The sequence below is a fragment of the Nothobranchius furzeri genome, chromosome 3 (genome assembly GCF_043380555.1).
Source record: "Nothobranchius furzeri strain GRZ-AD chromosome 3, NfurGRZ-RIMD1, whole genome shotgun sequence".
In the NCBI taxonomy this organism is placed as follows: Eukaryota; Metazoa; Chordata; class Actinopteri; order Cyprinodontiformes; family Nothobranchiidae; genus Nothobranchius; species Nothobranchius furzeri.
Genome location: NC_091743.1, coordinates 20,063,100 through 20,087,466, shown reverse-complemented (window position 1 = coordinate 20,087,466; position 24,367 = coordinate 20,063,100).

Here is a 24,367-nt window from a genome sequence, read left to right as displayed (position 1 = left end):
TGGGCCTCTCTCCTGGAGGCGCTCAGTCAGACCAAGTGCTGACATGTGGCAAGACGCTCCTCGGTGCGCGTCTTGCTTGGGCCTCTCTTCTGGAGGCGCTCAGTGAGACCCAGTGTTGACATGTGGCAAGACGCTCCTCGGTGCGCGTCTTGCTTGGGCCTCTCTCCTGGAGGCGCTCAGTCAGACCCAGTGTTGACATGTGGCAAGACACTCCTCGGGGCGCGTCTTGCTTGGGCCTCTCTCCTGGAGGCGCTCAGTCAGACCAAGTGCTGACATGTGGCAAGACGCTCCTCGGTGCGCGTCTTGCTTGGGCCTCTCTCCTGGAGGCGCTCAGTCAGACCCAGTGTTGACATTTGGCAAGACGCTCCTCGGTGCGTGTCTTGCTTGGGCCTCTCTCCTGGAGGCGCTCAGTCAGACCCAGTGTTGACATGTGGCAAGACACTCCTCGGGGCGCGTCTTGCTTGGGCCTCTCTCCTGGAGGCCCTCTGTCAGACCCAGTGTTGACATGTGGCAAGACGCTCCTAGGGGCGCGTCTTGCTTGGCTCTCTCTCCTGGAGGCGCTCAGTCAGACCGAGTGCTGACATGTGGCAAGACGCTCCTCGGGGCGCGTCTTGCTTGGGCCTCTCTCCTGGAGGCGCTCAGTCAGACCCAGTGGTGACGTATGGCAAGACGCTCCTCGGGGCGCGTATTGCTTGGGCCTCTCTCCTGGAGGCCCTCTGTCAGACCCAGTGTTGACATGTGGGAAGACACTCCTCGGGGCGCGTCTTGCTTGGGCTTCTCTCATGGAGGCCCTCAGTCAGACCCAGTGTTGACAAGTGTCAAGACACTCCTCGGGGCGCGTCTTGCTTGGGCCTCTCTCCTGGAGGCCCTCAGTCAGACCCATTGTTGACATGTGGCAAGACGCTCCTCGGGGCGCTTCTTGCTTGGGCCTCTCTCCTGGAGGGGCTCAGTCAGACCCAGTGATGACATGTGGCAAGACACTCCTCGGGGCGCGTCTTGCTTGGGCCTCTCTCATGGAGGCCCTCAGTCAGACCCAGTGTTGACAAGTGTCAAGACGCTCCTCAGGGCGCGTCTTGCTTGGGCCTCTCTCCTGGAGGCACTCAGTCAGACCCATTGTTGACATGTGGCAAGACACTCCTCTGGGCGCGTCTTGCTTGGGCTTCTCTCCTGGAGGCCCTCAGTCAGACCCATTGTTGACAAGAGGCAAGACGCTCCTCGGGGCGCTTCTTGCTTAGGCCTTTCTCCTGGAGGCGCTAAGTCAGACCCAGTGTTGACATGTGGCAAGACGCTCCTCGGGGCACGTCTTGCTTGGGCCTCTCTCCTGGAGGCGCTCAGTCAGACCCAGTGTTGACATGTGGCAAGACGCTCCTCGGGGCGCTTCTTGCTTGGGCCTCTCTCCTGGAGGCGCTCAGTCAGACCCAGTGGTGACATGTGGCAAGACGCTCCTCGGGGCGCGTCTTACTTGGGCCTCTCTCCTGGAGGCGCTCAGTCAGACCCAGTGGTGACATGTGGCAAGACGCTCCTCGGGGCACGTATTGCTTGGGCCTCTCTCCTGGAGGCCCTCTGTCAGACCCAGTGTTGACATGTGGCAAGACGCTCCTCGGGGCGTGTCTTGCTTGGGCCTCTCTCCTGGAGGCGCTCAGTAAGACCAAGTGCTGACATGTGGCAAGACGCTCCTCGGTGCGCGTCTTGCTTGGGCCTCTCTCCTGGAGGCGCTCAGTCAGACCCAGTGTTGACATGTGGCAAGACACTCCTCGGGGCGCGTCTTGCTTGGGCCTCTCTCCTGGAGGCGCTCAGTCAGACCAAGTGCTGACATGTGGCAAGACGCTCCTCGGTGCGCGTCTTGCTTGGGCCTCTCTCCTGGAGGCGCTCAGTCAGACCCAGTGTTGACATTTGGCAAGACGCTCCTCGGTGCGCGTCTTGCTTGGGCCTCTCTCCTGGAGGCGCTCAGTCAGACCCAGTGTTGACATGTGGCAAGACACTCCTCGGGGCGCGTCTTGCTTGGGCCTCTCTCCTGGAGGCACTCAGTCAGACCCAGTGTTGACATGTGGCAAGACGCTCCTCGGGGCGCTTCTTGCTTGGGCCTCTCTCCTGGAGGGGCTCAGTCAGACCCAGTGATGACATGTGGCAAGACACTCCTCGGGGCGCGTCTTGCTTGGGCCTCTCTCCTGGAGGCCCTCTGTCAGACCCAGTGTTGACATGTGGCAAGACACTCCTCGGGGAGCGTCTTGCTTGGGCCTCTCTCATGGAGGCCCTCAGTCAGACCCAGTGTTGACAAGTGTCAAGACGCTCCTCGGGGCACGTCTTGCTTGGGCCTCTCTCCTGGAGGCACTCAGTCAGACCCATTGTTGACATGTGGCAAGACGCTCCTCTGGGCGCGTCTTGCTTGGGCTTCTCTCCTGGAGGCCCTCAGTCAGACCCATTGTTGACAAGAGGCAAGACGCTCCTCGGGGCGCTTCTTGCTTGGGCCTCTCTCCTGGAGGCGCTCAGTCAGACCCAGTGTTGACATGTGGCAAGACGCTCCTCGGGGCACGTCTTGCTTGGGCCTCTCTCCTGGAGGCGCTCAGTCAGACCCAGTGTTGACATGTGGCAAGACGCTCCTCGGGGCGCTTCTTGCTTGGGCCTCTCTCCTGGAGGCGCTCAGTCAGACCCAGTGGTGACATGTAGCAAGACGCTCCTCGGGGCGCGTCTTACTTGGGCCTCTCTCCTGGAGGCGCTCAGTCAGACCCAGTGGTGACATGTGGCAAGACGCTCCTCGGGGCACGTATTGCTTGGGCCTCTCTCCTGGAGGCCCTCTGTCAGACCCAGTGTTGACATGTGGCAAGACGCTCCTCGGGGCGCGTCTTGCTTGGGATTCTCTCATTGAGGCCCTCAGTCAGACCCAGTGTTGACATGTGTCAAGACGCTCCTCGGGGCGTGTCTTGCTTGGGCCTCTCTCCTGGAGGCGCTCAGTCAGACCCAGTGTCGACATGTGGCAAGACACTCCTCGGGGCGCGTCTTGCTTGGGCCTCTCTCCTGGAGGCCCTCTGTCAGACCCAGTGTTGACATGTGGCAAGACGCTCCTCGGGGCGCGTCTTGCTTGGGCCTCTCTCATGGAGGCCCTCAGTCAGACCCAGTGTTGACAAGTGTCAAGACGCTCCTCAGGGCGCGTCTTGCCCTCAGTCAGACCCATTGTTGACATGTGGCAAGACGCTCCTCGGGGCGCTTCTTGCTTGGGACTCTCTCCTGGAGGCGCTCAGTCAGACCCAGTGTTGACATGTGGCAAGACGCTCCTCGGGGCACGTCTTGCTTGGGCCTCTCTCCTGGAGGCCCTCTGTCAGACCCAGTGTTGACATGTGGCAAGACGCTCCTAGGGGCGCGTCTTGCTTGGGCCTCTCTCCTGGAGGCGCTCAGTCAGACCAAGTGCTGACATGTGGCAAGACGCTCCACGGTGCGCGTCTTGCTTGGGCCTCTCTCCTGGAGGCGCTCAGTCAGACCAAGTGCTGACATGTGGCAAGACGCTCCACGGTGCGCGTCTTGCTTGGGCTTCTCTCATGGAGGCCCTCAGTCAGACCCAGTGTTGACAAGTGTCAAGACACTCCTCGGGGCGCGTCTTGCTTGGGCCTCTCTCCTGGAGGCGCTCAGTCAGACCCATTGTTAACATGTGGCAAGACGCTCCTCGGGGCGCGTCTTGCTTTGGCTTCTCTCCTGGAGGCCCTCAGTCAGACCCATTGTTGACATGTGGCAAGACGCTCCTCGGGGCGCTTCTTGCTTGGGCCTCTCTCCTGGAGGCGCTCAGTCAGACCCAGTGTTGACCTGTGGCAAGACTCTCCTCGGGGCGCTTCTTGCTTGGGCCATCTCCTGGAGGCGCTCAGTCAGACCCAGTGTTGACATGTTGCAAGACGCTCCTCGGGGCACATCTTGCTTGGGCCACTCTCCTGGAGGCGCTCAGTCAGACCCAGTGTTGACATGTGGCAAGACGCTCCTCGGGGCGCGTCTTGCTTGGGCCTCTCTCCTGGAGGCGCTCAGTCAGACCCAGTGTTGACATGTGGCAAGACGCTCCTCGGGGCGCGTCTTGCTTGGGCCTCTCTCCTGGAGGCTCTCAGTCAGACCCAGTGGTGACATGTGGCAAGACGCTCCTCGGGGCGCGTCTTGCTTGGCTCTCTCTCCTGGAGGCGCTCAGTCAGACCGAGTGCTGACATGTGGCAAGACGCTCCTCGGGGCGCGTCTTGCTTGGGCCTCTCTCCTGGAGGCGCTCAGTCAGACCCAGTGGTGACGTATGGCAAGACGCTCCTCGGGGCGCGTATTGCTTGGGCCTCTCTCCTGGAGGCCCTCTGTCAGACCCAGTGTTGACATGTGTCAAGACGCTCCTCGGGGCGTGTCTTGCTTGGGCCTCTCTCCTGGAGGCGCTCAGTCAGACCCAGTGGTGACATGTGGCAAGACGCTCCTCGGGGCACGTATTGCTTGGGCCTCTCTCCTGGAGGCCCTCTGTCAGACCCAGTGTTGTCATGTGGCAAGACGCTCCTCGGGGCGCGTCTTGCTTGGGCTTCTCTCATTGAGGCCCTCAGTCAGACCCAGTGTAGACATGTGTCAAGACGCTCCTCGGGGCGTGTCTTGCTTGGGCCTCTCTCCTGGAGGCGCTCAGTCAGACCCAGTGTCGACATGTGGCAAGACACTCCTCGGGGCACGTCTTGCTTGGGCCTCTCTCCTGGAGGCCCTCTGTCAGACCCAGTGTTGACATGTGGCAAGACGCTCCTCGGGGCGCGTCTTGCTTGGGCCTCTCTCATGGAGGCCCTCAGTCAGACCCAGTGTTGACATGTGGCAAGACGCTCCTCGGGGCGCGTCTTGCTTGGGCCTCTCTCATGGAGGCCCTCAGTCAGACCCAGTGTTGACAAGTGTCAAGAGGCTCCTCAGGGCGCGTCTTGCCCTCAGTCAGACCCATTGTTGACATAAGGCAAGACGCTCCTCGGGGCGCTTATTGCTTGGGCCTCTCTCCTGGAGGCGCTCAGTCAGACCCAGTGTTGACATGTGGCAAGACGCTCCTCGGGGCGCGTCTTGCTTGGGCCTCTCTCCTGGAGGCGCTCAGTCAGACCAAGTGCTGAGATGTGGCAAGACGCTCCTCGGTGCGCGTCTTGCTTGGGCCTCTCTCCTGGAGGCGCTCAGTCAGATCCAGTGTTGACATGTGGCAAGACGCTCCTCGGTGCGCGTCTTGCTTGGGCCTCTCTCCTGGAGGCGCTCAGTCAGACCCAGTGTTGACATGTGGCAAGACACTCCTCGGGGCGCGTCTTGCTTGGGCCTCTCTCCTGGAGGCCCTCTGTCAGACCCAGTGTTGACATGTGGCAAGACGCTCCTAGGGGCGCGTCTTGCTTGGCTCTCTCTACTGGAGGCGCTCAGTCAGACCGAGTGCTGACATGTGGCAAGACGCTCCTCGGGGCGCGTCTTGCTTGGGCCTCTCTCCTGGAGGCGCTCAGTCAGACCCAGTGGTGACGTATGGCAAGACGCTCCTTGGGGCGCGTATTGCTTGGGCCTCTCTCCTGGAGGCCCTCTGTCAGACCCAGTGTTGACAAGTGTCAAGACACTCCTCGGGGCGCGTCTTGCTTGGGCCTCTCTCCTGGAGGCGCTCAGTCAGAACCATTGTTAACATGTGGCAAGACGCTCCTCGGGGCGCGTCTTGCTTTGGATTCTCTCCTGGAGGCCCTCAGTCAGACCCATTGTTGACATGTGGCAAGACGCTCCTCGGGGCGCTTCTTGCTTGGGCCTCTCTCCTGGAGGCGCTCAGTCAGACCCAGTGTTGACATGTGGCAAGACGCTCCTCGGGGCACATCTTGCTTGGGCCACTCTCCTGGAGGCGCTCAGTCAGACCCAGTGTTGACATGTGGCAAGACGCTCCTCGGGGCGCGTCTTGCTTGGGCCTCTCTCCTGGAGGCGCTCAGTCAGACCCAGTGTTGACATGTGGCAAGACGCTCCTCGGGGCGCGTCTTACTTGGGCCTCTCTCCTGGAGGCGCTCAGTCAGACCCAGTGTTGACATGTGGCAAGACGCTCCTCGGAGCGCGTCTTGCTTGGGCCTCTCTCCTGGAGGCTCTCAGTCAGACCCAGTGGTGACATGTGGCAAGACGCTCCTCGGGGCGCGTCTTGCTTGGCTCTCTCTCCTGGAGGCGCTCAGTCAGACCGAGTGCTGACATGTGGCAAGACGCTCCTCGGGGCGCGTCTTGCTTGGGCCTCTCTCCTGGAGGCGCTCAGTCAGACCCAGTGGTGACGTATGGCAAGAAGCTCCTCGGGGCGCGTATTGCTTGGGCCTCTCTCCTGGGGGCCCTCTGTCAGACCCAGTGTTGACATGTGGCAAGACACTCCTCGGGGCGCGTCTTGCTTGGGCTTCTCTCATGGAGGCCCTCAGTCAGACCCAGTGTTCACAAGTGTCAAGACACTCCTCGGGGCACGTCTTGCTTGGGCCTCTCTCCTGGAGGCCCTCAGTCAGACCCATTGTTGACATGTGGCAAGACGCTCCTCGGGGCGCTTCTTGCTTGGGCCTCTCTCCTGGAGGGGCTCAGTCAGACCCAGTGATGACATGTGGCAAGACACTCCTCGGGGCGCGTCTTGCTTGGGCCTCTCTCCTGGAGGCCCTCTGTCAGACCCAGTGTTGACATGTGGCAAGACACTCCTCGGGGCACGTCTTGCCTGGGCCTCTCTCATGGAGGCCCTCAGTCAGACCCAGTGTTGACAAGTGTCAAGACGCTCCTCGGGGCGTGTCTTGCTTGGGCCTCTCTCCTGGAGGCACTCAGTCAGACCCATTGTTGACATGTGGCAAGACGCTCCTCGGGGCGCTTCTTGCTTGGGCCTCTCTCCTGGAGGCGCTCAGTCAGACCCAGTGGTGACATGTGGCAAGACGCTCCTAGGGGCGCGTCTTACTTGGGCCTCTCTCCTGGAGGCGCTCAGTCAGACCCAGTGGTGACATGTGGCAAGACGCTCCTCGGGGCACGTATTGCTTGGGCCTCTCTCCTGGAGGCCCTCTGTCAGACCCAGTGGTGACATGTGGCAAGACGCTCCTCGGGGCACGTCTTGCTTGGGCTTCTCTCATTGAGGCCCTCAGTCAGACCCAGTGTTGACATGTGTCAAGACGCTCCTCGGGGCGTGTCTTGCTTGGGCCTCTGTCCTGGAGGCGCTCAGTCAGACCCAGTGTTGACATGTGGCAAGGAACTCCTCGGGGCGCGTCTTGCTTGGGCCTCTCTCCTGGAGGCCCTCTGTCAGACCAAGTGTTGACATATGGCAAGACGCTCCTCGGGGCGCATCTTGCTTGGGCCTCTCTCATGGAGGCCCTCAGTCAGACCCAGTGTTGACAAGTGTCAAGACGCTCCTCAGGGCGCGTCTTGCTTGGGCCTCTCTCCTGGAGGCCCTCAGTCAGACCCATTGTTGACATGTGGCAAGACGCTCCTCGGGGCGCTTCTTGCTTGGGCCTCTCTCCTGGAAGCGCTCAGTCAGACCCAGTGTTGACATGTGGCAAGACGCTCCTCGGTGCGCGTCTTGCTTGGGCCTCTCTCCTGGAGGCGCTCAGTCAGACCCAGTGTTGACATGTGGCAAGACACTCCTCGGGGCGCGTCTTGATTGGGCCTCTCTCCTGGAGGCCCTCTGTCAGACCCAGTGTTGACATGTGGCAAGACACTCCTCGGGGCGCGTCTTGCTTGGGCTTCTCTCATGGAGGCCCTCAGTCAGACCCAGTGTTAACAAGTGTCAAGACACTCTTCGGGGCGCGTCTTGCTTGGGCTTTTCTCCTGGAGGCGCTCAGTCAGACCGAGTGCTGACATGTGGCAAGACGCTCCTCGGGGCGCGTCTTGCTTGGGCCTCTCTCCTGGAGGCGCTCAGTCAGACCCAGTGGTGACGTATGGCAAGACGCTCCTCGGGGCGCGTATTGCTTGTGCCTCTCTCCTGAAGGCCCTCTGTCAGACCCAGTGTTGACATGTGGCAAGACACTCCTCGGGGCGCGTCTTGCTTGGGCTTCTCTCATGGAGGCCCTCAGTCAGACCCAGTGTTGACAAGTGTCAAGACACTCTTCGGGGCGCGTCTTGCTTGGGCTTTTCTCCTGGAGGCGCTCAGTCAGACCGAGTGCTGACATGTGGCAAGACGCTCCTCGGGGCGCGTCTTGCTTGGGCCTCTCTCCTGGAGGCGCTCAGTCAGACCCAGTGGTGACGTATGGCAAGACGCTCCTCGGGGCGCGTATTGCTTGTGCCTCTCTCCTGAAGGCCCTCTGTCAGACCCAGTGTTGACATGTGGCAAGACACTCCTCGGGGCGCGTCTTGCTTGGGCTTCTCTCATGGAGGCCCTCAGTCAGACCCAGTGTTGACAAGTGTCAAGACACTCCTCGGGGCGCGTCTTGCTTGGGCCTCTCTCCTGGAGGCGCTCAGTCAGACCCATTGTTGACATGTGGCAAGACGCTCCTCGGGGCGCGTCTTGCTTTGGCTTCTCTCCTGGAGGCCCTCAGTCAGACCCATTGTTGACATGTGGCAAGACTCTCCTCGGGGCGCTTCTTGCTTGGGCCTCTCTCCTGGAGGCGCTCAGTCAGACCCAGTGTTGACATGTGGCAAGACGCTCCTCGGTGCGCGTCTTGCTTGGGCCTCTCTCCTGGAGGCGCTCAGTCACACCCAGTGTTGACATGTGGCAAGACACTCCTCGGGGCGCGTCTTGATTGGGCCTCTCTCCTGGAGGCCCTCTGTCAGACCCAGTGTTGACATGTGGCAAGACACTCCTCGGGGCGCGTCTTGCTTGGGCTTCTCTCATGGAGGCCCTCAGTCAGACCCAGTGTTAACAAGTGTCAAGACACTCCTCGGGGCGCGTCTTGCTTGGGCCTCTCTCCTGGAGGCGCTCAGTCAGACCGAGTGCTGACATGTGGCAAGACGCTCCTCGGGGCGCGTCTTGCTTGGGCCTCTCTCCTGGAGGCGCTCAGTCAGACCCAGTGGTGACGTATGGCAAGACGCTCCTCGGGGCGCGTATTGCTTGGGCCTCTCTCCTGGAGGCCCTCTGTCAGACCCAGTGTTGACATGTGGCAGGCCACTCCTCGGGGCGCGTCTTGCTTGGGCTTCTCTCATGGAGGCCCTCAGTCAGACCCAGTGTTGACAAGTGTCAAGACACTCCTCGGGGCGCGTCTTGCTTGGGCCTCTCTCCTGGAGGCGCTCAGTCACACCCAGTGTTGACATGTGGCAAGACACTCCTCGGGGCGCGTCTTGATTGGGCCTCTCTCCTGGAGGCCCTCTGTCAGACCCAGTGTTGACATGTGGCAAGACACTCCTCGGGGCGCGTCTTGCTTGGGCTTCTCTCATGGAGGCCCTCAGTCAGACCCAGTGTTAACAAGTGTCAAGACACTCCTCGGGGCGCGTCTTGCTTGGGCCTCTCTCCTGGAGGCGCTCAGTCAGACCGAGTGCTGACATGTGGCAAGACGCTCCTCGGGGCGCGTCTTGCTTGGGCCTCTCTCCTGGAGGCGCTCAGTCAGACCCAGTGGTGACGTATGGCAAGACGCTCCTCGGGGCGCGTATTGCTTGGGCCTCTCTCCTGGAGGCCCTCTGTCAGACCCAGTGTTGACATGTGGCAAATCACTCCTCGGGGCGAGTCTTGCTTGGGCTTCTCTCATGGAGGCCCTCAGTCAGACCCAGTGTTGACAAGTGTCAAGACACTCCTCGGGGCGCGTCTTACTTGGGCCTCTCTCCTGGAGGCGCTCAGTCAGACCCAGTGGTGACGTATGGCAAGACGCTCCTCGGGGCGCGTATTGCTTGTGCCTCTCTCCTGAAGGCCCTCTGTCAGACCCAGTGTTGACATGTGGCAAGACACTCCTCGGGGCGCGTCTTGCTTGGGCTTCTCTCATGGAGGCCCTCAGTCAGACCCAGTGTTGACAAGTGTCAAGACACTCCTCGGGGCGCGTCTTGCTTGGGCCTCTCTCCTGGAGGCGCTCAGTCAGACCCATTGTTGACATGTGGCAAGACGCTCCTCGGGGCGCGTCTTGCTTTGGCTTCTCTCCTGGAGGCCCTCAGTCAGACCCATTGTTGACATGTGGCAAGACTCTCCTCGGGGCGCTTCTTGCTTGGGCCTCTCTCCTGGAGGCGCTCAGTCAGACCCAGTGTTGACATGTGGCAAGACGCTCCTCGGTGCGCGTCTTGCTTGGGCCTCTCTCCTGGAGGCGCTCAGTCACACCCAGTGTTGACATGTGGCAAGACACTCCTCGGGGCGCGTCTTGATTGGGCCTCTCTCCTGGAGGCCCTCTGTCAGACCCAGTGTTGACATGTGGCAAGACACTCCTCGGGGCGCGTCTTGCTTGGGCTTCTCTCATGGAGGCCCTCAGTCAGACCCAGTGTTAACAAGTGTCAAGACACTCCTCGGGGCGCGTCTTGCTTGGGCCTCTCTCCTGGAGGCGCTCAGTCAGACCGAGTGCTGACATGTGGCAAGACGCTCCTCGGGGCGCGTCTTGCTTGGGCCTCTCTCCTGGAGGCGCTCAGTCAGACCCAGTGGTGACGTATGGCAAGACGCTCCTCGGGGCGCGTATTGCTTGGGCCTCTCTCCTGGAGGCCCTCTGTCAGACCCAGTGTTGACATGTGGCAAGACACTCCTCGGGGCGCGTCTTGCTTGGGCTTCTCTCATGGAGGCCCTCAGTCAGACCCAGTGTTGACAAGTGTCAAGACACTCCTCGGGGCGCGTCTTGCTTGGGCCTCTCTCCTGGAGGCCCTCAGTCAGACCCATTGTTGACATGTGGCAAGACGCTCCTCGGGGCGCTTCTTGCTTGGGCCTCTCTCCTGGAGGGGCTCAGTCAGACCCAGTGATGACATGTGGCAAGACACTCCTCGGGGCGCGTCTTGCTTGGGCCTCTCTCCTGGAGGCCCTCTGTCAGACCCAGTGTTGACATGTGGCAAGACACTCCTCGGGGCACGTCTTGCTTGGGCCTCTCTCATGGAGGCCCTCAGTCAGACCCAGTGTTGACAAGTGTCAAGACGCTCCTCGGGGCACGTCTTGCTTGGGCTTCTCTCCTGGAGGCCCTCAGTCAGACCCATTGTTGACAAGAGGCAAGACGCTCCTCGGGGCGCTTCTTGCTTGGGCCTCTCTCCTGGAGGCGCTCAGTCAGACCCAGTGTTGACATGTGGCAAGACGCTCCTCGGGGCACGTCTTGCTTGGGCCTCTCTCATGGAGGCGCTCATTCAGACCCAGTGTTGACATGTGGCAAGACGCTCCTCGGGGCGCTTCTTGCTTGTGCCTCTCTCCTGGAGGCGCTCAGTCAGACCCAGTGGTGACATGTGGCAAGACGCTCCTCGGGGCGCGTCTTACTTGGGCCTCTCTCCTGGAGGCGCTCAGTCAGACCCAGTGGTGACATGTGGCAAGACGCTCCTCGGGGCACGTATTGCTTGGGCCTCTCTCCTGGAGGCCCTCTGTCAGACCCAGTGTTGACATGTGGCAAGACGCTCCTCGGGGCGCGTCTTGCTTGGGCTTCTCTCATTGAGGCCCTCAGTCAGACCCAGTGTTGACATGTGTCAAGACGCTCCTCGGGGCGTGTCTTGCTTGGGCCTCTCTCCTGGAGGCGCTCAGTCAGACCCAGTGTCGACATGTGGCAAGACACTCCTCGGGGCGCGTCTTGCTTGGGCCTCTCTCCTGGAGGCCCTCTGTCAGACCCAGTGTTGACATGTGGCAAGACGCTCCTCGGGGCGCGTCTTGCTTGGGCCTCTCTCATGGAGGCCCTCAGTCAGACCCAGTGTTGACAAGTGTCAAGACGCTCCTCAGGGCGCGTCTTGCCCTCAGTCAGACCCATTGTTGACATGTGGCAAGACGCTCCTCGGGGCGCTTCTTGCTTGGGACTCTCTACTGGAGGCGCTCAGTCAGACCCAGTGTCGACATGTGGCAAGACACTCCTCGGGGCGCGTCTTGCTTGGGCCTCTCTCCTGGAGGCCCTCTGTCAGACCCAGTGTTGACATGTGGCAAGACGCTCCTCGGGGCGCGTCTTGCTTGGGCCTCTCTCATGGAGGCCCTCAGTCAGACCCAGTGTTGACAAGTGTCAAGACGCTCCTCAGGGCGCGTCTTGCCCTCAGTCAGACCCATTGTTGACATGTGGCAAGACGCTCCTCGGGGCGCTTCTTGCTTGGGACTCTCTACTGGAGGCGCTCAGTCAGACCCAGTGTTGACATGTGGCAAGACGCTCCTCGGGGCACGTCTTGCTTGGGCCTCTCTCCTGGAGGCCCTCTGTCAGACCCAGTGTTGACATGTGGCAAGACGCTCCTAGGGGCGCGTCTTGCTTGGGCCTCTCTCCTGGAGGCGCTCAGTCAGACCAAGTGCTGACATGTGGCAAGACGCTCCTCGGTGCGCGTCTTGCTTGGGCCTCTCTCCTGGAGGCGCTCAGTCAGACCCAGTGTTGACATGTGGCAAGACACTCCTCGAGGCGCGTCTTGCTTGGGCCTCTCTCCTGGAGGCCGTCTGTCAGACCCAGTGTTGACATGTGGCAAGACGCTCCTAGGGGCGCGTCTTGCTTGGGCCTCTCTCCTGGAGGCGCTCAGTCAGACCCAGTGGTGACGTATGGCAAGACGCTCCTCGGGGCGCGTATTGCTTGGGCCTCTCTCCTGGCGGCCCTCTGTCAGACCCAGTGTTGACATGTGGCAAGACACTCCTCGGGGCGCGTCTTGCTTGGGCTTCTCTCATGGAGGCCCTCAGTCAGACCCAGTGTTGACAAGTGTCAAGACACTCCTCGGGGCGCGTCTTGCTTGGGCCTCTCTCCTGGAGGCGCTCAGTCAGACCCATTGTTAACATGTGGCAAGACGCTCCTCGGGGCGCGTCTTGCTTTGGCTTCTCTCCTGGAGGCCCTCAGTCAGACCCATTGTTGACATGTGGCAAGACGCTCCTCGGGGCGCTTCTTGCTTGGGCCTCTCTCCTGGAGGCGCTCAGTCAGACACAGTGTTGACCTGTGGCAAGACTCTCCTCGGGGCGCTTCTTGCTTGGGCCATCTCCTGGAGGCGCTCAGTCAGACCCAGTGTTGACATGTGGCAAGACGCTCCTCGGGGCACATCTTGCTTGGGCCACTCTCCTGGAGGCGCTCAGTCAGACCCAGTGTTGACATGTGGCAAGACGCTCCTCGGGGCGCGTCTTGCTTGGGCCTCTCTCCTGGAGGCGCTCAGTCAGACCCAGTGTTGACATGTGGCAAGACGCTCCTCGGGGCGCGTCTTACTTGGGCCTCTCTCCTGGAGGCGCTCAATCAGACCCAGTGTTGACATGTGGCAAGACGCTCCTCGGGGCGCGTCTTTCTTGGGCCTCTCTCCTGGAGGCTCTCAGTCAGACCCAGTGGTGACATGTGGCAAGACGCTCCTCGGGGCGCGTCTTGCTTGGCTCTCTCTCCTGGAGGCGCTCAGTCAGACCGAGTGCTGACATGTGGCAAGACGCTCCTCGGGGCGCGTCTTGCTTGGGCCTCTCTCCTGGAGGCGCTCAGTCAGACCCAGTGGTGACGTATGGCAAGACGCTCCTCGGGGCGCGTATTGCTTGGGCCTCTCTCCTGGAGGCCCTCTGTCAGACCCAGTGTTGACATGTGGCAAGACACTCCTCGGGGCGCGTCTTGCTTGGGCTTCTCTCATGGAGGCCCTCAGTCAGACCCAGTGTTCACAAGTGTCAAGACACTCCTCGGGGCACGTCTTGCTTGGGCCTCTCTCCTGGAGGCCCTCAGTCAGACCCATTGTTGACATGTGGCAAGACGCTCCTCCGGGCGCTTCTTGCTTGGGCCTCTCTCCTGGAGGGGCTCAGTCAGACCCAGTGATGACATGTGGCAAGACACTCCTCGGGGCGCGTCTTGCTTGGGCCTCTCTCCTGGAGGCCCTCTGTCAGACCCAGTGTTGACATGTGGCAAGACACTCCTCGGGGCGCGTCTTGCTTGGGCCTCTCTCATGGAGGCCCTCAGTCAGACCCAGTGTTGACAAGTGTCAAGACGCTCCTCGGGGCGCGTCTTGCTTGGGCCTCTCTCCTGGAGGCACTCAGTCAGACCCATTGTTGACATGTGGCAAGACGCTCCTCGGGGCGCTTCTTGCTTGGGCCTCTCTCCTGGAGGCGCTCAGTCAGACCCAGTGATGACATGTGGCAAGACGCTCCTCGGGGCGCGTCTTACTTGGGCCTCTCTCCTGGAGGCGCTCAGTCAGACCCAGTGGTGACATGTGGCAAGATGCTCCTCGGGGCGCGTCTTGCTTGGGCCTCTCTCATGGAGGCCCTCAGTCAGACCCAGTGTTGACAAGTGTCAAGACGCTCCTCGGGGCGCGTCTTGCTTGGGCCTCTCTCCTGGAGGCACTCAGTCAGACCCATTGTTGACATGTGGCAAGACGCTCCTCGGGGCGCTTCTTGCTTGGGCCTCTCTCCTGGAGGCGCTCAGTCAGACCCAGTGTTGACATGTGGCAAGACGCTCCTCGGTGCGCGTCTTGCTTGGGCCTCTCTCCTGGAGGCGCTCAGTCACACCCAGTGTTGACATGTGGCAAGACACTCCTCGGGGCGCGTCTTGATTGGGCCTCTCTCCTGGAGGCCCTCTGTCAGACCCAGTGTTGACATGTGGCAAGACACTCCTCGGGGCGCGTCTTGCTTGGGCTTCTCTCATGGAGGCCCTCAGTCAGACCCAGTGTTAACAAGTGTCAAGACACTCCTCGGGGCGCGTCTTGCTTGGGCCTCTCTCCTGGAGGCGCTCAGTCAGACCGAGTGCTGACATGTGGCAAGACGCTCCTCGGGGCGCGTCTTGCTTGGGCCTCTCTCCTGGAGGCGCTCAGTCAGACCCAGTGGTGACGTATGGCAAGACGCTCCTCGGGGCGCGTATTGCTTGGGCCTCTCTCCTGGAGGCCCTCTGTCAGACCCAGTGTTGACATGTGGCAAGACACTCCTCGGGGCGCGTCTTGCTTGGGCTTCTCTCATGGAGGCCCTCAGTCAGACCCAGTGTTGACAAGTGTCAAGACACTCCTCGGGGCGCGTCTTGCTTGGGCCTCTCTCCTGGAGGCCCTCAGTCAGACCCATTGTTGACATGTGGCAAGACGCTCCTCGGGGCGCTTCTTGCTTGGGCCTCTCTCCTGGAGGGGCTCAGTCAGACCCAGTGATGACATGTGGCAAGACACTCCTCGGGGCGCATCTTGCTTGGGCCTCTCTCCTGGAGGCCCTCTGTCAGACCCAGTGTTGACATGTGGCAAGACACTCCTCGGGGCACGTCTTGCTTGGGCCTCTCTCATGGAGGCCCTCAGTCAGACCCAGTGTTGACAAGTGTCAAGACGCTCCTCGGGGCACGTCTTGCTTGGGCTTCTCTCCTGGAGGCCCTCAGTCAGACCCATTGTTGACAAGAGGCAAGACGCTCCTCGGGGCGCTTCTTGCTTGGGCCTCTCTCCTGGAGGCGCTCAGTCAGACCCAGTGTTGACATGTGGCAAGACGCTCCTCGGGGCACGTCTTGCTTGGGCCTCTCTCATGGAGGCGCTCATTCAGACCCAGTGTTGACATGTGGCAAGACGCTCCTCGGGGCGCTTCTTGCTTGTGCCTCTCTCCTGGAGGCGCTCAGTCAGACCCAGTGGTGACATGTGGCAAGACGCTCCTCGGGGCGCGTCTTACTTGGGCCTCTCTCCTGGAGGCGCTCAGTCAGACCCAGTGGTGACATGTGGCAAGACGCTCCTCGGGGCACGTATTGCTTGGGCCTCTCTCCTGGAGGCCCTCTGTCAGACCCAGTGTTGACATGTGGCAAGACGCTCCTCGGGGCGCGTCTTGCTTGGGCTTCTCTCATTGAGGCCCTCAGTCAGACCCAGTGTTGACATGTGTCAAGACGCTCCTCGGGGCGTGTCTTGCTTGGGCCTCTCTCCTGGAGGCGCTCAGTCAGACCCAGTGTCGACATGTGGCAAGACACTCCTCGGGGCGCGTCTTGCTTGGGCCTCTCTCCTGGAGGCCCTCTGTCAGACCCAGTGTTGACATGTGGCAAGACGCTCCTCGGGGCGCGTCTTGCTTGGGCCTCTCTCATGGAGGCCCTCAGTCAGACCCAGTGTTGACAAGTGTCAAGACGCTCCTCAGGGCGCGTCTTGCCCTCAGTCAGACCCATTGTTGACATGTGGCAAGACGCTCCTCGGGGCGCTTCTTGCTTGGGACTCTCTACTGGAGGCGCTCAGTCAGACCCAGTGTCGACATGTGGCAAGACACTCCTCGGGGCGCGTCTTGCTTGGGCCTCTCTCCTGGAGGCCCTCTGTCAGACCCAGTGTTGACATGTGGCAAGACGCTCCTCGGGGCGCGTCTTGCTTGGGCCTCTCTCATGGAGGCCCTCAGTCAGACCCAGTGTTGACAAGTGTCAAGACACTCTTCGGGGCGCGTCTTGCTTGGGCTTTTCTCCTGGAGGCGCTCAGTCAGACCGAGTGCTGACATGTGGCAAGACGCTCCTCGGGGCGCGTCTTGCTTGGGCCTCTCTCCTGGAGGCGCTCAGTCAGACCCAGTGGTGACGTATGGCAAGACGCTCCTCGGGGCGCGTATTGCTTGTGCCTCTCTCCTGAAGGCCCTCTGTCAGACCCAGTGTTGACATGTGGCAAGACACTCCTCGGGGCGCGTCTTGCTTGGGCTTCTCTCATGGAGGCCCTCAGTCAGACCCAGTGTTGACAAGTGTCAAGACACTCCTCGGGGCGCGTCTTGCTTGGGCCTCTCTCCTGGAGGCGCTCAGTCAGACCCATTGTTGACATGTGGCAAGACGCTCCTCGGGGCGCGTCTTGCTTTGGCTTCTCTCCTGGAGGCCCTCAGTCAGACCCATTGTTGACATGTGGCAAGACTCTCCTCGGGGCGCTTCTTGCTTGGGCCTCTCTCCTGGAGGCGCTCAGTCAGACCCAGTGTTGACATGTGGCAAGACGCTCCTCGGTGCGCGTCTTGCTTGGGCCTCTCTCCTGGAGGCGCTCAGTCACACCCAGTGTTGACATGTGGCAAGACACTCCTCGGGGCGCGTCTTGATTGGGCCTCTCTCCTGGAGGCCCTCTGTCAGACCCAGTGTTGACATGTGGCAAGACACTCCTCGGGGCGCGTCTTGCTTGGGCTTCTCTCATGGAGGCCCTCAGTCAGACCCAGTGTTAACAAGTGTCAAGACACTCCTCGGGGCGCGTCTTGCTTGGGCCTCTCTCCTGGAGGCGCTCAGTCAGACCGAGTGCTGACATGTGGCAAGACGCTCCTCGGGGCGCGTCTTGCTTGGGCCTCTCTCCTGGAGGCGCTCAGTCAGACCCAGTGGTGACGTATGGCAAGACGCTCCTCGGGGCGCGTATTGCTTGGGCCTCTCTCCTGGAGGCCCTCTGTCAGACCCAGTGTTGACATGTGGCAGGCCACTCCTCGGGGCGCGTCTTGCTTGGGCTTCTCTCATGGAGGCCCTCAGTCAGACCCAGTGTTGACAAGTGTCAAGACACTCCTCGGGGCGCGTCTTGCTTGGGCCTCTCTCCTGGAGGCGCTCAGTCACACCCAGTGTTGACATGTGGCAAGACACTCCTCGGGGCGCGTCTTGATTGGGCCTCTCTCCTGGAGGCCCTCTGTCAGACCCAGTGTTGACATGTGGCAAGACACTCCTCGGGGCGCGTCTTGCTTGGGCTTCTCTCATGGAGGCCCTCAGTCAGACCCAGTGTTAACAAGTGTCAAGACACTCCTCGGGGCGCGTCTTGCTTGGGCCTCTCTCCTGGAGGCGCTCAGTCAGACCGAGTGCTGACATGTGGCAAGACGCTCCTCGGGGCGCGTCTTGCTTGGGCCTCTCTCCTGGAGGCGCTCAGTCAGACCCAGTGGTGACGTATGGCAAGACGCTCCTCGGGGCGCGTATTGCTTGGGCCTCTCTCCTGGAGGCCCTCTGTCAGACCCAGTGTTGACATGTGGCAAATCACTCCTCGGGGCGAGTCTTGCTTGGGCTTCTCTCATGGAGGCCCTCAGTCAGACCCAGTGTTGACAAGTGTCAAGACACTCCTCGGGGCGCGTCTTACTTGGGCCTCTCTCCTGGAGGCGCTCAGTCAGACCCAGTGGTGACGTATGGCAAGACGCTCCTCGGGGCGCGTATTGCTTGTGCCTCTCTCCTGAAGGCCCTCTGTCAGACCCAGTGTTGACATGTGGCAAGACACTCCTCGGGGCGCGTCTTGCTTGGGCTTCTCTCATGGAGGCCCTCAGTCAGACCCAGTGTTGACAAGTGTCAAGACACTCCTCGGGGCGCGTCTTGCTTGGGCCTCTCTCCTGGAGGCGCTCAGTCAGACCCATTGTTGACATGTGGCAAGACGCTCCTCGGGGCGCGTCTTGCTTTGGCTTCTCTCCTGGAGGCCCTCAGTCAGACCCATTGTTGACATGTGGCAAGACTCTCCTCGGGGCGCTTCTTGCTTGGGCCTCTCTCCTGGAGGCGCTCAGTCAGACCCAGTGTTGACATGTGGCAAGACGCTCCTCGGTGCGCGTCTTGCTTGGGCCTCTCTCCTGGAGGCGCTCAGTCACACCCAGTGTTGACATGTGGCAAGACACTCCTCGGGGCGCGTCTTGATTGGGCCTCTCTCCTGGAGGCCCTCTGTCAGACCCAGTGTTGACATGTGGCAAGACACTCCTCGGGGCGCGTCTTGCTTGGGCTTCTCTCATGGAGGCCCTCAGTCAGACCCAGTGTTAACAAGTGTCAAGACACTCCTCGGGGCGCGTCTTGCTTGGGCCTCTCTCCTGGAGGCGCTCAGTCAGACCGAGTGCTGACATGTGGCAAGACGCTCCTCGGGGCGCGTCTTGCTTGGGCCTCTCTCCTGGAGGCGCTCAGTCAGACCCAGTGGTGACGTATGGCAAGACGCTCCTCGGGGCGCGTATTGCTTGGGCCTCTCTCCTGGAGGCCCTCTGTCAGACCCAGTGTTGACATGTGGCAAGACACTCCTCGGGGCGCGTCTTGCTTGGGCTTCTCTCATGGAGGCCCTCAGTCAGACCCAGTGTTGACAAGTGTCAAGACACTCCTCGGGGCGCGTCTTGCTTGGGCCTCTCTCCTGGAGGCCCTCAGTCAGACCCATTGTTGACATGTGGCAAGACGCTCCTCGGGGCGCTTCTTGCTTGGGCCTCTCTCCTGGAGGGGCTCAGTCAGACCCAGTGATGACATGTGGCAAGACACTCCTCGGGGCGCGTCTTGCTTGGGCCTCTCTCCTGGAGGCCCTCTGTCAGACCCAGTGTTGACATGTGGCAAGACACTCCTCGGGGCACGTCTTGCTTGGGCCTCTCTCATGGAGGCCCTCAGTCAGACCCAGTGTTGACAAGTGTCAAGACGCTCCTCGGGGCACGTCTTACTTGGGCTTCTCTCCTGGAGGCCCTCAGTCAGACCCATTGTTGACAAGAGGCAAGACGCTCCTCGGGGCGCTTCTTGCTTGGGCCTCTCTCCTGGAGGCGCTCAGTCAGACCCAGTGTTGACATGTGGCAAGACGCTCCTCGGGGCACGTCTTGCTTGGGCCTCTCTCATGGAGGCGCTCATTCAGACCCAGTGTTGACATGTGGCAAGACGCTCCTCGGGGCGCTTCTTGCTTGTGCCTCTCTCCTGGAGGCGCTCAGTCAGACCCAGTGGTGACATGTGGCAAGACGCTCCTCGGGGCGCGTCTTACTTGGGCCTCTCTCCTGGAGGCGCTCAGTCAGACCCAGTGGTGACATGTGGCAAGACGCTCCTCGGGGCACGTATTGCTTGGGCCTCTCTCCTGGAGGCCCTCTGTCAGACCCAGTGTTGACATGTGGCAAGACGCTCCTCGGGGCGCGTCTTGCTTGGGCTTCTCTCATTGAGGCCCTCAGTCAGACCCAGTGTTGACATGTGTCAAGACGCTCCTCGGGGCGTGTCTTGCTTGGGCCTCTCTCCTGGAGGCGCTCAGTCAGACCCAGTGTCGACATGTGGCAAGACACTCCTCGGGGCGCGTCTTGCTTGGGCCTCTCTCCTGGAGGCCCTCTGTCAGACCCAGTGTTGACATGTGGCAAGACGCTCCTCGGGGCGCGTCTTGCTTGGGCCTCTCTCATGGAGGCCCTCAGTCAGACCCAGTGTTGACAAGTGTCAAGACGCTCCTCAGGGCGCGTCTTGCCCTCAGTCAGACCCATTGTTGACATGTGGCAAGACGCTCCTCGGGGCGCTTCTTGCTTGGGACTCTCTACTGGAGGCGCTCAGTCAGACCCAGTGTCGACATGTGGCAAGACACTCCTCGGGGCGCGTCTTGCTTGGGCCTCTCTCCTGGAGGCCCTCTGTCAGACCCAGTGTTGACATGTGGCAAGACGCTCCTCGGGGCGCGTCTTGCTTGGGCCTCTCTCATGGAGGCCCTCAGTCAGACCCAGTGTTGACAAGTGTCAAGACGCTCCTCAGGGCGCGTCTTGCCCTCAGTCAGACCCATTGTTGACATGTGGCAAGACGCTCCTCGGGGCGCTTCTTGCTTGGGACTCTCTACTGGAGGCGCTCAGTCAGACCCAGTGTTGACATGTGGCAAGACGCTCCTCGGGGCACGTCTTGCTTGGGCCTCTCTCCTGGAGGCCCTCTGTCAGACCCAGTGTTGACATGTGGCAAGACGCTCCTAGGGGCGCGTCTTGCTTGGGCCTCTCTCCTGGAGGCGCTCAGTCAGACCAAGTGCTGACATGTGGCAAGACGCTCCTCGGTGCGCGTCTTGCTTGGGCCTCTCTCCTGGAGGCGCTCAGTCAGACCCAGTGTTGACATGTGGCAAGACACTCCTCGAGGCGCGTCTTGCTTGGGCCTCTCTCCTGGAGGCCGTCTGTCAGACCCAGTGTTGACATGTGGCAAGACGCTCCTAGGGGCGCGTCTTGCTTGGGCCTCTCTCCTGGAGGCGCTCAGTCAGACCCAGTGGTGACGTATGGCAAGACGCTCCTCGGGGCGCGTATTGCTTGGGCCTCTCTCCTGGCGGCCCTCTGTCAGACCCAGTGTTGACATGTGGCAAGACACTCCTCGGGGCGCGTCTTGCTTGGGCTTCTCTCATGGAGGCCCTCTGTCAGACCCAGTGTTGACATGTGGCAAGACACTCCTCGGGGCGCGTCTTGCTTGGGCTTCTCTCATGGAGGCCCTCAGTCAGACCCAGTGTTGACAAGTGTCAAGACACTCCTCGGGGCGCGTCTTGCTTGGGCCTCTCTCCTGGAGGCGCTCAGTCAGACCCATTGTTGACATGTGGCAAGACGCTCCTCGGGGCGCGTCTTGCTTTGGCTTCTCTCCTGGAGGCCCTCAGTCAGACCCATTGTTGACATGTGGCAAGACTCTCCTCGGGGCGCTTCTTGCTTGGGCCTCTCTCCTGGAGGCGCTCAGTCAGACCCAGTGTTGACATGTGGCAAGACGCTCCTCGGTGCGCGTCTTGCTTGGGCCTCTCTCCTGGAGGCGCTCAGTCACACCCAGTGTTGACATGTGGCAAGACACTCCTCGGGGCGCGTCTTGATTGGGCCTCTCTCCTGGAGGCCCTCTGTCAGACCCAGTGTTGACATGTGGCAAGACACTCCTCGGGGCGCGTCTTGCTTGGGCTTCTCTCATGGAGGCCCTCAGTCAGACCCAGTGTTAACAAGTGTCAAGACACTCCTCGGGGCGCGTCTTGCTTGGGCCTCTCTCCTGGAGGCGCTCAGTCAGACCGAGTGCTGACATGTGGCAAGACGCTCCTCGGGGCGCGTCTTGCTTGGGCCTCTCTCCTGGAGGCGCTCAGTCAGACCCAGTGGTGACGTATGGCAAGACGCTCCTCGGGGCGCGTATTGCTTGGGCCTCTCTCCTGGAGGCCCTCTGTCAGACCCAGTGTTGACATGTGGCAGGCCACTCCTCGGGGCGCGTCTTGCTTGGGCTTCTCTCATGGAGGCCCTCAGTCAGACCCAGTGTTGACAAGTGTCAAGACACTCCTCGGGGCGCGTCTTGCTTGGGCCTCTCTCCTGGAGGCGCTCAGTCACACCCAGTGTTGACATGTGGCAAGACACTCCTCGGGGCGCGTCTTGATTGGGCCTCTCTCCTGGAGGCCCTCTGTCAGACCCAGTGTTGACATGTGGCAAGACACTCCTCGGGGCGCGTCTTGCTTGGGCTTCTCTCATGGAGGCCCTCAGTCAGACCCAGTGTTAACAAGTGTCAAGACACTCCTCGGGGCGCGTCTTGCTTGGGCCTCTCTCCTGGAGGCGCTCAGTCAGACCGAGTGCTGACATGTGGCAAGACGCTCCTCGGGGCGCGTCTTGCTTGGGCCTCTCTCCTGGAGGCGCTCAGTCAGACCCAGTGGTGACGTATGGCAAGACGCTCCTCGGGGCGCGTATTGCTTGGGCCTCTCTCCTGGAGGCCCTCTGTCAGACCCAGTGTTGACATGTGGCAAATCACTCCTCGGGGCGAGTCTTGCTTGGGCTTCTCTCATGGAGGCCCTCAGTCAGACCCAGTGTTGACAAGTGTCAAGACACTCCTCGGGGCGCGTCTTACTTGGGCCTCTCTCCTGGAGGCGCTCAGTCAGACCCAGTGGTGACGTATGGCAAGACGCTCCTCGGGGCGCGTATTGCTTGTGCCTCTCTCCTGAAGGCCCTCTGTCAGACCCAGTGTTGACATGTGGCAAGACACTCCTCGGGGCGCGTCTTGCTTGGGCTTCTCTCATGGAGGCCCTCAGTCAGACCCAGTGTTGACAAGTGTCAAGACACTCCTCGGGGCGCGTCTTGCTTGGGCCTCTCTCCTGGAGGCGCTCAGTCAGACCCATTGTTGACATGTGGCAAGACGCTCCTCGGGGCGCGTCTTGCTTTGGCTTCTCTCCTGGAGGCCCTCAGTCAGACCCATTGTTGACATGTGGCAAGACTCTCCTCGGGGCGCTTCTTGCTTGGGCCTCTCTCCTGGAGGCGCTCAGTCAGACCCAGTGTTGACATGTGGCAAGACGCTCCTCGGTGCGCGTCTTGCTTGGGCCTCTCTCCTGGAGGCGCTCAGTCACACCCAGTGTTGACATGTGGCAAGACACTCCTCGGGGCGCGTCTTGATTGGGCCTCTCTCCTGGAGGCCCTCTGTCAGACCCAGTGTTGACATGTGGCAAGACACTCCTCGGGGCGCGTCTTGCTTGGGCTTCTCTCATGGAGGCCCTCAGTCAGACCCAGTGTTAACAAGTGTCAAGACACTCCTCGGGGCGCGTCTTGCTTGGGCCTCTCTCCTGGAGGCGCTCAGTCAGACCGAGTGCTGACATGTGGCAAGACGCTCCTCGGGGCGCGTCTTGCTTGGGCCTCTCTCCTGGAGGCGCTCAGTCAGACCCAGTGGTGACGTATGGCAAGACGCTCCTCGGGGCGCGTATTGCTTGGGCCTCTCTCCTGGAGGCCCTCTGTCAGACCCAGTGTTGACATGTGGCAAGACACTCCTCGGGGCGCGTCTTGCTTGGGCTTCTCTCATGGAGGCCCTCAGTCAGACCCAGTGTTGACAAGTGTCAAGACACTCCTCGGGGCGCGTCTTGCTTGGGCCTCTCTCCTGGAGGCCCTCAGTCAGACCCATTGTTGACATGTGGCAAGACGCTCCTCGGGGCGCTTCTTGCTTGGGCCTCTCTCCTGGAGGGGCTCAGTCAGACCCAGTGATGACATGTGGCAAGACACTCCTCGGGGCGCGTCTTGCTTGGGCCTCTCTCCTGGAGGCCCTCTGTCAGACCCAGTGTTGACATGTGGCAAGACACTCCTCGGGGCACGTCTTGCTTGGGCCTCTCTCATGGAGGCCCTCAGTCAGACCCAGTGTTGACAAGTGTCAAGACGCTCCTCGGGGCACGTCTTACTTGGGCTTCTCTCCTGGAGGCCCTCAGTCAGACCCATTGTTGACAAGAGGCAAGACGCTCCTCGGGGCGCTTCTTGCTTGGGCCTCTCTCCTGGAGGCGCTCAGTCAGACCCAGTGTTGACATGTGGCAAGACGCTCCTCGGGGCACGTCTTGCTTGGGCCTCTCTCATGGAGGCGCTCATTCAGACCCAGTGTTGACATGTGGCAAGACGCTCCTCGGGGCGCTTCTTGCTTGTGCCTCTCTCCTGGAGGCGCTCAGTCAGACCCAGTGGTGACATGTGGCAAGACGCTCCTCGGGGCGCGTCTTACTTGGGCCTCTCTCCTGGAGGCGCTCAGTCAGACCCAGTGGTGACATGTGGCAAGACGCTCCTCGGGGCACGTATTGCTTGGGCCTCTCTCCTGGAGGCCCTCTGTCAGACCCAGTGTTGACATGTGGCAAGACGCTCCTCGGGGCGCGTCTTGCTTGGGCTTCTCTCATTGAGGCCCTCAGTCAGACCCAGTGTTGACATGTGTCAAGACGCTCCTCGGGGCGTGTCTTGCTTGGGCCTCTCTCCTGGAGGCGCTCAGTCAGACCCAGTGTCGACATGTGGCAAGACACTCCTCGGGGCGCGTCTTGCTTGGGCCTCTCTCCTGGAGGCCCTCTGTCAGACCCAGTGTTGACATGTGGCAAGACGCTCCTCGGGGCGCGTCTTGCTTGGGCCTCTCTCATGGAGGCCCTCAGTCAG